The 13,126-nt window shown below is 46.9% G+C and overlaps 1 pseudogene; it reads left to right on the forward strand.

Annotated features, from left to right (window-relative positions):
* Positions 1 to 818: 818 nt before the first annotated feature.
* On the forward strand, positions 819 to 12,550 carry LOC102851859 (annotated as a pseudogene).
* Positions 12,551 to 13,126: the final 576 nt, after the last annotated feature.

Here is a 13,126-nt window from a genome sequence, read left to right on the forward strand (position 1 = left end):
TGGATGTGAGGCTTCCTGCCTAGCCTGAGGTGTGAGGACAGTTCCAGTCATCCTGCACTCAACCCCCGGTGACCAGGGCCACTTGTGGTAGGGGGGCTGGCAGGAACCAGGGAGGCGTGATTACAGGGAAGAGCCACTTCTTCCTCTGTGCTTCACCTTGGCTTCCAAGCCTGAGCCGGGTCATTGCCACCTCACGGGAGGTTTGTAGCTGCTGTTCCCTCCATCAGGGAGCTGGGGAATGATCTCCTTCCCCAGAGGACAGGTTTTTCTTAGGCACCCCCAAGGGTGGCTGGGTAGAACTGAGCTCCATAGCCAGACCTTTCTTCCTAGATGCCTCCGAGTAGACCCAAACCACCATTCTTCCACTTAGCAGCCCAATTGTTAACCATTCACACCATGCAGGGCCTCCTCTGGTACCCTTTTGAAGTCTGTTAGGGGCTTTCTGAGTGAGGGATGCACAGGCTTGAACAGGCTGAACAGATTTAGGAGGCGCTTTCATGGTACAATGGTTAGGACACTTAGCTGCCAAGCAAAAGGTTGGTGCAAATAAGATAGTCTCTGTGCACAGAGATAACAGCTCTGCCCTGTCCTGTGGGGTGTGCTGGGAGCCCAGGTGGCATAGCATATTACGTATCAAGCTGCTAAGCGAAAGGCTGTAAGTTTGACTCCACCAGCCACTCTTCTGGAGAGAGATGAGGCAGTCGGCGTCTGTAAAAATTTGCAGCCTCGCGTTCTGTGATTCCGTCCTGCGCGGCTGTTCTCTGCAACAGTGCTGTTTTATTGCCGTCCTCTCCCACATAAACGTGAGCCACCAACCCATGGAAGATTCGATGGATATGGACATGAGCCTGCGGCCTCAAAACTACCTTTTCGGTTGTGAACTGAAAGCTGACAAAGATTATCACTTTAAGGTGGATAATGATGAGAATGAGCACCAGTTATCTTTAAGAACGGTCAGTTTAGGGGCTGGTGCAAAGGGTGAATTGCACATTGTTGAAGCAGAGGCAGTGAATTATGAGGGCAGCCCAATTAAAGTAACACTGGCAACTTTGAAAATGTCTGTACAGCCAACGATTTCACTTGGGGGCTTTGAAATAACACCACCTGTCATCTTACCATTGAAGTGTGGCTCAGGGCCTGTGCATACAAGTGAACAACACTTAGTAGCTGTGGAGGAAGATGCAGAGTCAGATGTTGAAGAGGAGGAGGATGTGAAGCTCTTAAGTATATCAGGAAAGAGATCTGCCCCTGCAGGTGGTAACAAAATTCCACAGAAAAAGGTGAAACTTGCCACTGATGAAGAGGATGACGATGATGATGATGACGACGATGAAGATGATGATGATGATGACGTGTTTGATGATGATGAGGCTGAAGAAAAAGCACCAGTGAAGAAGTCTATATGGGATACTCCAGCCAAAAATGCACAAAAATCGAACCAGAATGGAAAAGACATCAACTCCACGATCGAAAGGACAAGAATCTTTCAAAAAACAGGAAAAAACTCCCAAAACTCCAAAAGGACCTAGTTCTGTAGAAGACATTAAAGCAAAAATGCAAGCAAGTATAGAAAAAGTGCATTGAACAGTCCTGGGCACTACTGGTAAATTAAGCCCAAAGATGGGGAGAGAAAAAAGAGAGACAAATATAGTCGATACTGAGTATCATCAACAATCCAGACTGAAGTCTTCTATTTTAATCTTACCCCCTTTCCTGATTTGCCACCCAACTACACCCCTGTGCAGGCTGGAAGCAATCTTTATTCTTGATTTCCTAAGGCACTTTCTATTGACTGCTGTGATTCAGTGAACCATACTCTACTTTTCACTTGTGCATTGACCTCACCTTTTTGAACATGTTTTATAAACTTTGTATTTCCCTAGTTCTTCAATAAATATTTGAATAAATCAAGAAAAAAAATTTGCAGCCTCAGAAAGTTTGATGGAGGGTTGGTCACCACAAGGCAGAGTTGACTCCGTGGCCATAGGTTTGGGCTTTGGGTTGCTAGGGTTGCTAAGAGTCAGAAGTGACTTGATGGTGGTGGGCTGGGCAGGGACCCTCACGCAAGTGTGGACAACACACACAGACACACACAGAGACACTCATGCACACCCGTGCAGGCCATAGGTGGCCTGGGGGGTTCCGGAGAGCGGGTCCGACAGCCTCTGCTCCCCCGCCCCTTCCTGCCTCCTCCCTGCTTTCTTCCTTTTCCTTCTTTGTTTCATCTTTTAAAGATAATGTTTGAAACACAAAAGTGACAGGAATAGTAGTAGAAGGAGCTCACTTCTGGGTCTCTAACCCTCAAAGGCACCAACTTTCTACATCGGGTCCCTTTTTTATCACTTTCTGTCTCTCAATGCATACCTGTCCTCCATGTCATGTACACACATACACATGCACAAACATACAGAAATGCATGAAATGTATGAAAAAGAAACATACATACACGTAATCACATATATGCGTTAGACTTCACAGCCAGTGAGTCACTTCTGTCAGAGCAATCCTGTAAGACACGCAGAACTGCCCCACTGGGTTTCCGGGGTTGTTTCAGGAGCCAACACCCTCATCCTTCCCCCATGAAGCGGCTGGGGGTGCGAGTCACACAGCTTAGAGTCAGCAGCTGAGCGCTAACCACTGTGCTACCAGACTCCTCTCATAGACACGTGTTCATTTTCTCCTGAACGGTTTGATTGTGTAGACTTTGTGCACTGTCACTTACCTCGTCATACTCAAGTACGTTTTCTAAGCATAGGGCTTTATCTGACATAACGACACCATGATATTGCATCAGGACGTTGAACATTGTTCTCTAGTCCACACTCTCTCCACACTCAATTCTTAGTTGTCAGAACAATGTCTTTCATAGCTTTTTATAATTTTCTTTTAAAGGGAATCTGTCCAAAGCACTATGCTAATTTGCTACTTCCAAAGCCAATGGGAAGGAACCCTAATGGTCTGCTGTGTAAGGTGTCAGGCTGTTGACCTTAAAGCCAGCAGTTTGAGTCCCCCAGCAGCTCCGCAGGAGAAAGATGGGCAGTCTGTGCCCATCTAGATTTACAGCCTCAGAAGCTGAGGGGGTCGCTGTGTGAACCAGCTGGGCAACAGTGGGTTTGTTTTTGTTGAAGCCAAAGAACGGGGCTCTGGGTGGTACAGGTGTTAAACATTTGACTGCTAACCAAAGAGTCAGCTCTTTTAATCCAACAGCTGCTCTGTGGGAGCAAGATTCAGCAGTCTGCTTCCATTAAGATGACAGCAGTGGAAACTTGCAGGTCAGTTCTTTTCTGTCCTACAGGGTGGCTGTGAATCAGAATCCGATAGAAGGTAGTGGGTTTTGGGGGTGGGGGTGGGGGGTTTAAGCCAAAGGAAACAAGTGCTTGTTAAAAAATTTAGAGACTACAGAAAAATGAATAGCTTTCAGTGAGCATAGACATGGTATTCAAACCATATTCCTTTGGATTGGAAACATGATTCCTGACATAAAACGATCAGAACTCCCTGGTAACCCAGTGGTGGTGCCATTCTGGTTGTTCAAATCCACCAGGGGACCAGAGGGAGAGAATTGGGCCGTCTCACATACAATTTACGGCTTTCCAAAACCCCATTGGAGGGTCAGCAGTGAGTTCTGACTTGACAACAGTGAATTTGAGGTGTTTGTTGGCTTTTTCTTGACAGAAAAGATACCATCAATAATTCCACTCCAAAGGGTGGCCAAAAGGTGGGCGGGAGACATTCTCCAATTCCAGGCTGCCTGGCCACCCAGTGCTGTCTCTCCAGCTTCACTGCATACCGAGCCAGGTGCACTGCAGGTGGGGCCTCAGGCTACAGGGAAGAGCTGGCTCCTGTGTGGAGTCGACTTCTTTCATTACCTCTGCCCACCACTTGCTTGGGTCGGCGCCCACCTGGCTAGGGGAACCTGCTTTTGTTGTATCCTCAGGGCAAGGGAGGGCTTAAATCATTGTGGAGATCCAGAACTTGTTCAGGGCTTGAAAGAAAGTGTGGCAGGCCCGCTCTTGTCCTCTTCATCCTGCCTTTGGCAGGATGGACGCTGGGCAGGACTAAGGAGCAGCGTGGCCCTTGGGGGCACATAGTGCTTCTGTGCCATTGATTCTGACTCATCATGCACACCTGCGTGTGTCAAGAGGGAAACTCTCCCTTGGGTTTTCTTTCTTTTTAAAGTTAATTGTATTGTTATTTCAGAGAAAGTGTAGAGAACAAATTGGTTTCGCATCCACCAGTTCCTAGTTCCTACACATTTTGTTTAATGATGTTGATTGCAGTCCTCACCATGTTAACAGCTGCTCACTTCCTCCCTGTTCCCTGTTCCCAGTCATCTCTCTTTTCTCTCCCTTCCTGCCTTCTGATCTTTTTCCCCTGAGCAAATTGTTCATGTGTGATTGGTCAATCTAAGGAGTGCATTCTGCCCTGGTGTTAGTGATCATCTTTAGGCTTCTCTGTTGTTTGGGCTGGGAGTTGAGTTATTCACTTGATTCAAGTGATTTTCCTCAGGGCTTCCAAGGAAGCAGATCGCCAGCCTTTTTGTCCGAGCAGCATCTGGGTGGACTTGAACCCCCAGCCATTTGAGTCATAGCTGAGGAATTCCTACCAAATAGCCACCAACCCCTGTGGAGTACAACCAGTTAAGCTACTGTCTACTAGGCAAAAGGTTGGAAGTTCAGGTTCACCTAGAGACACCTCAGGAAAAAAAGCCTGGTGATTCATTATGGAAAGAACATCCCTTGAGAACCGTATTTTTACCACAAAACAAAGTAAAACAAGCATTCAAAACCCAGTTGAGCAGTTTTACTCTGATACTCTGATACACACGCTGTCACCTTAAGGTCGGGGCTGATGTAATGATAACTATTTTGTGGGTTTTAAAAAAAGTTTGCTAAGTTTATTAGACTTCTGATGACACTTTTGTCCCCCAAAGAAGTAAAAGGTGCATTTCTAAATTGTGTGCTTTGTAAGGGTCTGTGCTGATGGCACACTGATTACAGCACTTAGTGCTAACCAGAAGGCTGTCAGTTCGAACCCCCTAATGGGTCCTGGGAAGGAAGACATGGCTAGCTGCTCCCTAAGGACCTGGGAAACACCATGAGGTGTTTTGTGCCCCTCAGCAGGGGTGTTGTGAGTGGGTAATCCGCTTTGTGATAGTGCATTGGTATTGTTGGTGCTGTTTCTAAGTTTCCTGGAAGCATCTTGGACCTTTGAGTGCAACGGGACTCTTCACATCTCTGGATCCTTCCCAGAAATAAGCTCTGCTTCCACCTGGCCTGGGGCAGGCCAGCACTCTATGCCTCTGGCCTGTGAATTGTGATTTGGAAAGAACATTCGCAGCTCCGTTATGCCTCAGTTTCCCTCCGTGGCGTGTGAACGCTCTGAAGGCTGTGGATCAAAAGCCTCCCGTATTTGCACATATGTTTGTTTTTCCTTCCCTTGCCCCAGACCCTCTCCTTGAAGGCATTGGCCTTGAGGCCAACTTCAGTGGCCAACCGCCCCGCCAGTGCCTGGCCACCCGCCTGGCCACCTGCTGGGCCTGCAGCCCCAAACCTGCCTGGACCCAGCCCACAGCCTTGCTTCAAAGCAGCCTTTTGAAGTGCAAACATTTCCTTTCCTGAAAAGACGGGAAACTGAGATGAAAACTTATTGTTCTGGACAGACAATGTCCCTGCGGATCAAAGTGGGGAGTCAGGCTTATAAAGGGGGCCTCAAGGCGTGGACCTGGTGGAGGTGACCATGCAGGTGTGAGTGTGCTCCGAGCGGGGTAAGGCTGTGCGACCGACCCTTCATTATTGCAGATCTAGAATGGAATGATCCGGGATCTAGAGCGTCTAGAACACATAGCTCAGCTGCATTTCCCGCCTTCACTGTGTTGGTAAGTGTGGTGAGGACGGCAGGACTGGGCATAGTGCTAGGTTCTGTGGGACACAGGATCACCAGGAGTCAATAGACAGGATGATACCTAACAATAAGACATTTAGAAAGGGGTCCTGGTAAAGCAATCATTGAGCATTTGGCTGCTAACTGAGGTGCTGGTGGTAGGAAGTCAGCCATCGGCCATCTGCTCCTGTGAAGATTACAGTCTAGGAAGCCCCGTGGGGCGGTTGTACTCTTGTCACATGGCCTGGTCCCCAGCAGTGGTACCACTGCAGTGTTTGCAGTTATCTTTTGGCAAATCGCACCATCTTGGTGATGTTTGCTGTGAGGGGCTCTCAACTGTGTCCCGACCCCCAGCAGTCCTGTGCCTGTTCCTGCCTGTCCTACAGAGAGTGAGACACAGCCTAGTCCTGCACCATCCTTAACAGGTGTCGCTGCTACACCCACCTTCGCAGCCACTGGCTCTCAGTCCATTTTCTGGAGGGTCTTCCTTTTTGCTGACCTTCTACTCACCAAGGTCGGTGCCCTTCTCCAGGGACTGCCCCTCCTGATAACATGCCCCAAGTATGAGCTGAAGTCCCATTGCTTCTCTGCTAGGAAGCACTCTGGCTGCACCTCTACCAAGACAGGCTTGTCTTCTTGGCAGCCCATGGCATGTTCTTTTCCAGCACCACTGTCCAATGGATTCTTCATTCTTTTTTATTTATTGTCTCGCTTTCGCATGTGTATGAGCCAGTTAAAAATACCGTGGCTAGGGTTATACAAATTTTAGTCCTCAAAGGGACAGCTTTGCTTCTTAAGATTTTCAAGAGTTCTTCAGTGGCAGATTTGCCAATGCAAATATAGCCATAAAATTTCAAGAAATATTTGACCTCATTAGAAAACTTTAATGTTAAAAGTGGGGAAAAAATTTGGTTGTATTTTTTATACTCATTTTAATTGTTGTTAAGTGCTTAGGGTCAGCTAAGGCTCATAGCAATTCTATGAACAATGGATCTGAGGCTTGCCTTGTCTTAATTATATATATTTACACAGGCCAAGACTTCAAGTTGGACTTTTTTTTTAGTTTTTGTTTACTGTTATGTAGGTAGCACCTAAAATAGTGTTTAATAACAGCATTAGTAGACTCCCCCCCCCTTTTCTGTATTTTAGCTTTAAGAGACATTTATTCTCTCCCAGTTTGAGAGGCTAGAAGTCCCAATTCTAGAGAAGACTTTCTTCAGAGCCCCTGGGTGTATTTGAACTACTGATCTTTCAGTTAGCAGCTGAGCCCTTAACTGTTACATCATCAAGGTGTACAAACACACACACACAAAGATAGATGTTTACAGATAAATGAAGAAGGAAGTTTTCATGAGACCACACCGATTTCTTACTACCTGTGGCATACTCTGACAACTTTTAATCTTTTCTCTTTGGTTAAAGAAATCAATCCTGGTGGTAGCCTGCAGGTTAGTAAGGCCTTTGGTGCAGTGGCCAGGCAGCTGCCCCCTCAAGCCACTTCCACTGGCATGGGCTGCATTTCAGGTCCATTGGGCATGGTGGCTAAAGTGACTTGCTAAAGTTGATGTTTCAAACCCACTACCAGCATCTGAGGAAGAAAATGAGACAGTCTGTTCCCTTACAGATGATGGACTTGGAACCCCCTGTGGGGCTGTTCTACTCACTTCAGCGTTCCTGGGACTGGAATCAGTGTAAATATTTTTCCTCCTTAAGTGTGCTTTTCTCTGTCAAGACCAGTTTGAGCAAATGAATGAGGGAGTAGTGATTCCCCTCCCCCTTTTTTTGTATCTGGATAATTTGAGGGTTTCTGACTGGGAGATAGGTATGATATTGGTGTTTATTTATTTTTTTTTTTTTTTTTATGATTGTGGTGCTGTTACCAACCTCAGGAAGCTAATAGATTCATGAGACGAGGCCCATGTGGGTGATGGGGTGGTGCTGGTGGGGCTCCCTGTCCTCTGTGATGGTCAGGGTGGCCCACTTAACCTGCCTAACCTCCACGCATTGATGTTTATTGAATTTCTTTTCTGTGGTGCCATTTGAAGAAGGAGCTAGTGCAAGTTAAAAAAATAAGAGGCAGAAAGTGCTTCAGGAGAAATGCACAAATCTGCATTCGAATCTGACGGGGATAGAGCTCTGGGAATCCAACCTTAGCTGAAACAACTGTACCTGAGTGGATTTTATGTAAATTTAATTCTTGTTTGTCAAGGATTGGAGGGGTGTGTTGTGTGTTTTGGTTTTGGGGGTTTTTTTTGGCTTAGGTTTGGCTTCTTTAGAAAAGAAACATTCTTAACCAACAAATGTGTATGCAAACCCAGAGTCCAGGGACGCACCCCAGAAGCTGGATGAGATAAAGTGTCCTGCTCTCTTGAAACAATGTACAAATATTTGCCCTTGTTCGTCATTGAATGCCTTTTATTTACTCTGCTTCTCAATAAAAAGGCATTTATTGTAGAAATTCAGATTCCTCAATTTATGGTCTTCTAGAAACTCATCCTGTAAGTTTTAAGTATCACCACCGTGGGTGTATTTGAGCAGAATCATTAAGAACTTGATTTTATGCTGTTATGTACATACACATGTGTACACATATATGCTGTGTATACACACGTGTACATGAATATACACATATGTACACGTGGGTTTACAACACCCCTACTGCCACTTTCATTGAGTCAATTCTGATTTTTAGCAACTCAGTAAGACAAAGTAACTCTGCCCCATACGATGTCTTGGGCTGTAACCTCTATAAGAACAGAGAAGGGTCAGGTTGATTTGAACAACTGACTAGGTTAGCAGCCTTGTGCGTAATCTGCTGAACCATTAGGGCTGTGTATGTCTGTGTGTTATGTGTGTTGTGTGCTTATGTGGCAAGGAATTACTCTGCTGAAGCAGTGGTCTTTGGTTTTGAATCCACCAGCTTCTCCATAGAATAAAGATGGGCAGTCTCCTCAGTACAATTTACTGTGGCTGAAAACCTGCTGGAGGGTCAGCTAAGGGTCACTTCTGTCTTGACGGTGCAGTAGCAACAGCTCAAACGTATCTATGTGCGTGCTTGTCTGTATGTTTATACTTATGGCTGCAAACTCATTGCCATTGAGTTAGAACTGACTCTGGGGGGAGGGGGGAGGCGGGAGGGAAGAGACTGCCAGTTGCCCGGGAGGAGGAGATTGCCCATCTTTTTCCAGGGGAGCAGCTGGTGGAGTGCTGTGCTGCTGTGCTAACCAAAAGGCCAGTGTCCCCACCAGCCTCTGTGAGGGAGGAAGATGAGGCAGTCTGCTTCTCTAAGGATGGCAGTCTTGGAGACCTGCAGGGTGGACACAAATCAGGTTTGATGTGACATCAATGGGCTTTGGTTACACATCTGTGTGTATGTGATTAAAGGAGAGCGTGTAATTGTAATTGCATAGTAAATATCCCACAAATTCATATCTTCACTTTTGGTGTTTTAATTGTTTGTTTTTAATTTAAAAACAAAATCAACCAAACCCCAGGTCTTTTGTTGGAGATGTTTTTCCAGCTTGTTTCCTCTCTGGGGCGACCTTGGGTGAGAGCATTCATCAGTTCTCTGCATAAGGATATTGAACTTGGGCCCACAGCCTCAGTGTCTGATAAAATCAGCATTTTAGCACATTCCCAAATCCAGTTTGTGTGAAGAATCAGCTCTAAACTGTGTTCTGTGACCTGGGGAGTCAGGACAACAGTGTTCCCAGCTTGGATTTCTCCAACAACAATTAGGACGTGGGTAGCAGTGAGAGGAAGAGGGAATCCAAGCACAGACCTGCCACCCCCCTCGCTCTCCCAGGCCTGTGCTCTGTATCCATTAATGGACAGCTTGCTCCCTCGCCTTGGTGGCCTTTGGGCTAGAGGATGGCCTGCTTGGGGGTTTTGGGAGATGTTAACACACGCTGTTGTTGACTGGAAGTTTGGAAGTTCAAGTCCACTCAGCGGCAAGAAAACAAAACAAAAAGACCAAATAGCCATTGAAAACCCAGCAGAGCACAGTTCTCTGGCACATCCAGTGTCACCATGAGGCGGACTTGACACCAGAACAGCTGGTGAGGGCTGCTGGCACTAACCCCAAGTGATCTTGAGGCCTCACTGCTGTGGAATGTGTGGGTGTGCCAAGGACTTGGTCCATCTTACCCCGAGAGGCAGTGGGAACAAGACTAGAGGGAGGGACTGTGCCTGATACTGATGCTGTGGGGTGGACCCCAGAAAAGTGGACAGCAACTCAAATCACCTTTCTTCTCTCTAAAACTGCCCTTGTTGCTGGACTGTGCAGCAGGCCTTCTGCCATGTGGGCACCAGTGTACTCCCAAGTCCACTGCTGTCCAGTCTTTTCTGACATGGGGGGACCCCCAGGTCAGAGCAGAACTATGCTGTAATTTATGGACGCAGTCGATGCCATCTTTCCCCTACAGACTTGCTCACGGGTTCCAACCGCCCATTCTTTGGTTAGCAGCTTAGCACTTAACCACTGCACCACCAAGGCTCCTGGGTCTGGGCTCTGTGCCTGGAGAACTGTAACCTTCCTGGGTTAGGTCTGCGTGCAGGGCTCTCTGCTTCTTTGTGCCTCCGTTCCCTCGTGAAGAATGACAGAGTGATGTCCCACACCTGAGAGAAGCAGTTAGCATACAGGTAGTCTTGAACTTCTGATGTATTCATGTTACAAGAAAATGTGCTTTTTGATGGTCTTTTCTTGCGCCTGTGATTAGTGATATGTCTTCTATACAGTGTGAGAGCATGCTGTTATCTGTCCACACACAGAATATTATGTCTGATGTTTCCCACCCCAATAGACAACTGGATTTAGGGCATATTCAGATTTTGAAGAAGTGCATTAACAAACTTACAGCCACCTGGAGTTTTCCCCCACAGTTTTTCCTTGTCCACCTCACGGTTCACCGTATGCACCATGAATACCGTTGTAGTGAGCCCTTTGCTGATTCATTCACAGGTGTTAAGTGCTGTGATTTCTGGTTGCCAATAGTAGAAGGCCGAAACAATGGACACAGAAAGCCAGACGTCTCTGATTTTGTCTGAATCTCTTTAGGGTTAAGTCACCGGAAGGGAGCCCCATCATAAATCGAGGATGATCTGTATCTTTATAAATCCCACTGCTATCTGCCCATGGATACACTGGGGTTGGACACTTCATAGATTAAAACGTACTAGGCAGCATCTGAAACCCGTAGTAACATTAGCAAATGCCATGCTATGTTATGTTTGTAGTACATGTTACTAACAAAAAGATGTGTAAAATAATAATAAGAATGAAAAAGAAAAACAACCCGGCCAGACTTTGGAAAGTATGATTCCTTTAATTAGAGTAGGGGCTTGTGCTGCCAATCCAAAGGCGAACAGTTCAAATTCGCAAACAGCTCTACGGAAGAGAGCTGGGCGATCCCCTTCCATGTGACTTAAGTCAGCTCTAATTTAGTTCCAGCTCCGTGGAAATGAGTTGTTGTGTGTCTGAGTTACTGTGTGTTAACTTCCAGACCACCAGAAAAAAACAAGTTTTGCAGTAAATCAGTTTACACAAAATTCGCAGTTTGCCAGTGAGTATTAAAGTTAGGTTTATGCTGGACGGTGGTGAGGATTAGGTGGGATTAGGATGTGGAAAGACCCTGCGTTTGCCATTTTGTGTTATGTATGATTAGGCAAATGTTTGGAACAGTCAGGTAATACAGAGGAGTACCCTTAACGAGAAGGATTGATGCTGGCTGTAGCAATGGGCTCAAGTGTGTCAGAGATTGTGAGAATGGCACAAGGTAAGACAGGGTTTCGATCCACTGTCTGGTCACTAGGAGTTGTATCTGACATGATGACACGTAACAATAACAACTGGCAGAAATATAGATGGTGGCTGTTAATCATGCCGTTAGCACTTTTCAGTTTCTGGAAACATGCTATTTTTTAATCCCCTCAGGTGTAAAGATTAGCAGTCCCTCCCACAGATGGACCTTTTGCAGCTGGGCCTGTGAATAGTCACTCCCCACCTTATGCCCAAGAAGGTCCCTTAGCTGGAGAGGCAAGTCTTGATTTGCTCAGTGATGCAGCTACACTCAGACAAACCATCCCACTGCTGGTAATGAGTTTTGACTCACAGCCACCCTCCTTCGGCTGTGAGTCCTTCAGTCTGTACAGGAGGAGACTGTTTGTCCCTCTCAGTGCAGCTGGAGGACCGGGATCCACCTTTGGGTTAGCAGCCCAACACTTGGCCTCCTGCGCTCTCTACTGGGGCTTAGAGGAAACTGAGAATGGGCATTAAGATGTGAAAACTCAGGGAGCTCTAGTGGCAAAAAAGCTGCACTGCAATCCCAGAGGTGCATGGTATACCACAAAAAAAATAATTAAAAAAATAAAAAAAAAGACGTGAACACTCCCGTTGGAGAAAGAGGTCTGCCAGAAGGAGGTGTGACCTGCACTCATGTAGGCACAGTCTCAGAGCACGAAGAGGTGCTAGAACTGCAGTGTGTTTGAAAGACCAAACCAGACTCACGACTTCCTGCTCACAGAGGCCCTGTAGACAGAGTGTGCCCGCCTTGCAGGGCCCCCGAGACTGTCATCTTGAGGAGAGCAGACAGCGTCAGGGGAGGCTCATGTGTCCGAACCACTGATCTTTCAGTTAGCAGCTGTGTGCTTCAACCCCTGCACCACTTGACCCTGAGGTTTCAAAGCAGAGCGTATTTATGAACATGACAGGAAATGAACTCTGACACAGAGTGGGCGCAGTGGGGGAGTTCCGGGCTGCAGACCTGGCTCTAAAGGAGTGTCCTCAAGTAGAGTCTGACACCTCTAGTGTCCCCAGGTGCTGGGGCAGGCTGCCCTGGAGGGCTTCCAAGGGCCGTCATCTTTACTGATCACCAGTCAGACTCTTCTCCCTTGGGTTGGCCGTGGGGTTCAACCACCAGCTTTTGGTTAGCAGCTGGGCTCCTGACTGTTATGCTGCTGAAATGCCACTGCCACTGAGCTGGCTCTGACTCCTGGTGACCCTCGAAGGCTGTGAATCGTTAACGTAGAGATTGCCCATCTTTCTCCCAGAGTGACTGGTGGGTTTGAACTCACTGCTTTTTGGTTAGCAGCCTAATAATGTTATTGACTACACCACTGGGGTACCTTGTATCACTTGCCATCGAGTTGGAACCGACTCGGAGCTGACTCTCAAAGGTTTTTACACAGGAGAAGACTGCCCATTTTTGTCCCTCAGAGTCACTTGTGGATTTGAACCATGCACCTT

This window comes from Elephantulus edwardii, unplaced genomic scaffold (assembly GCF_000299155.1).
Source record: "Elephantulus edwardii isolate Elephantulus edwardi_28Jun2011 unplaced genomic scaffold, EleEdw1.0 scaffold00134, whole genome shotgun sequence".
Classification (NCBI taxonomy): Eukaryota; Metazoa; Chordata; class Mammalia; order Macroscelidea; family Macroscelididae; genus Elephantulus; species Elephantulus edwardii.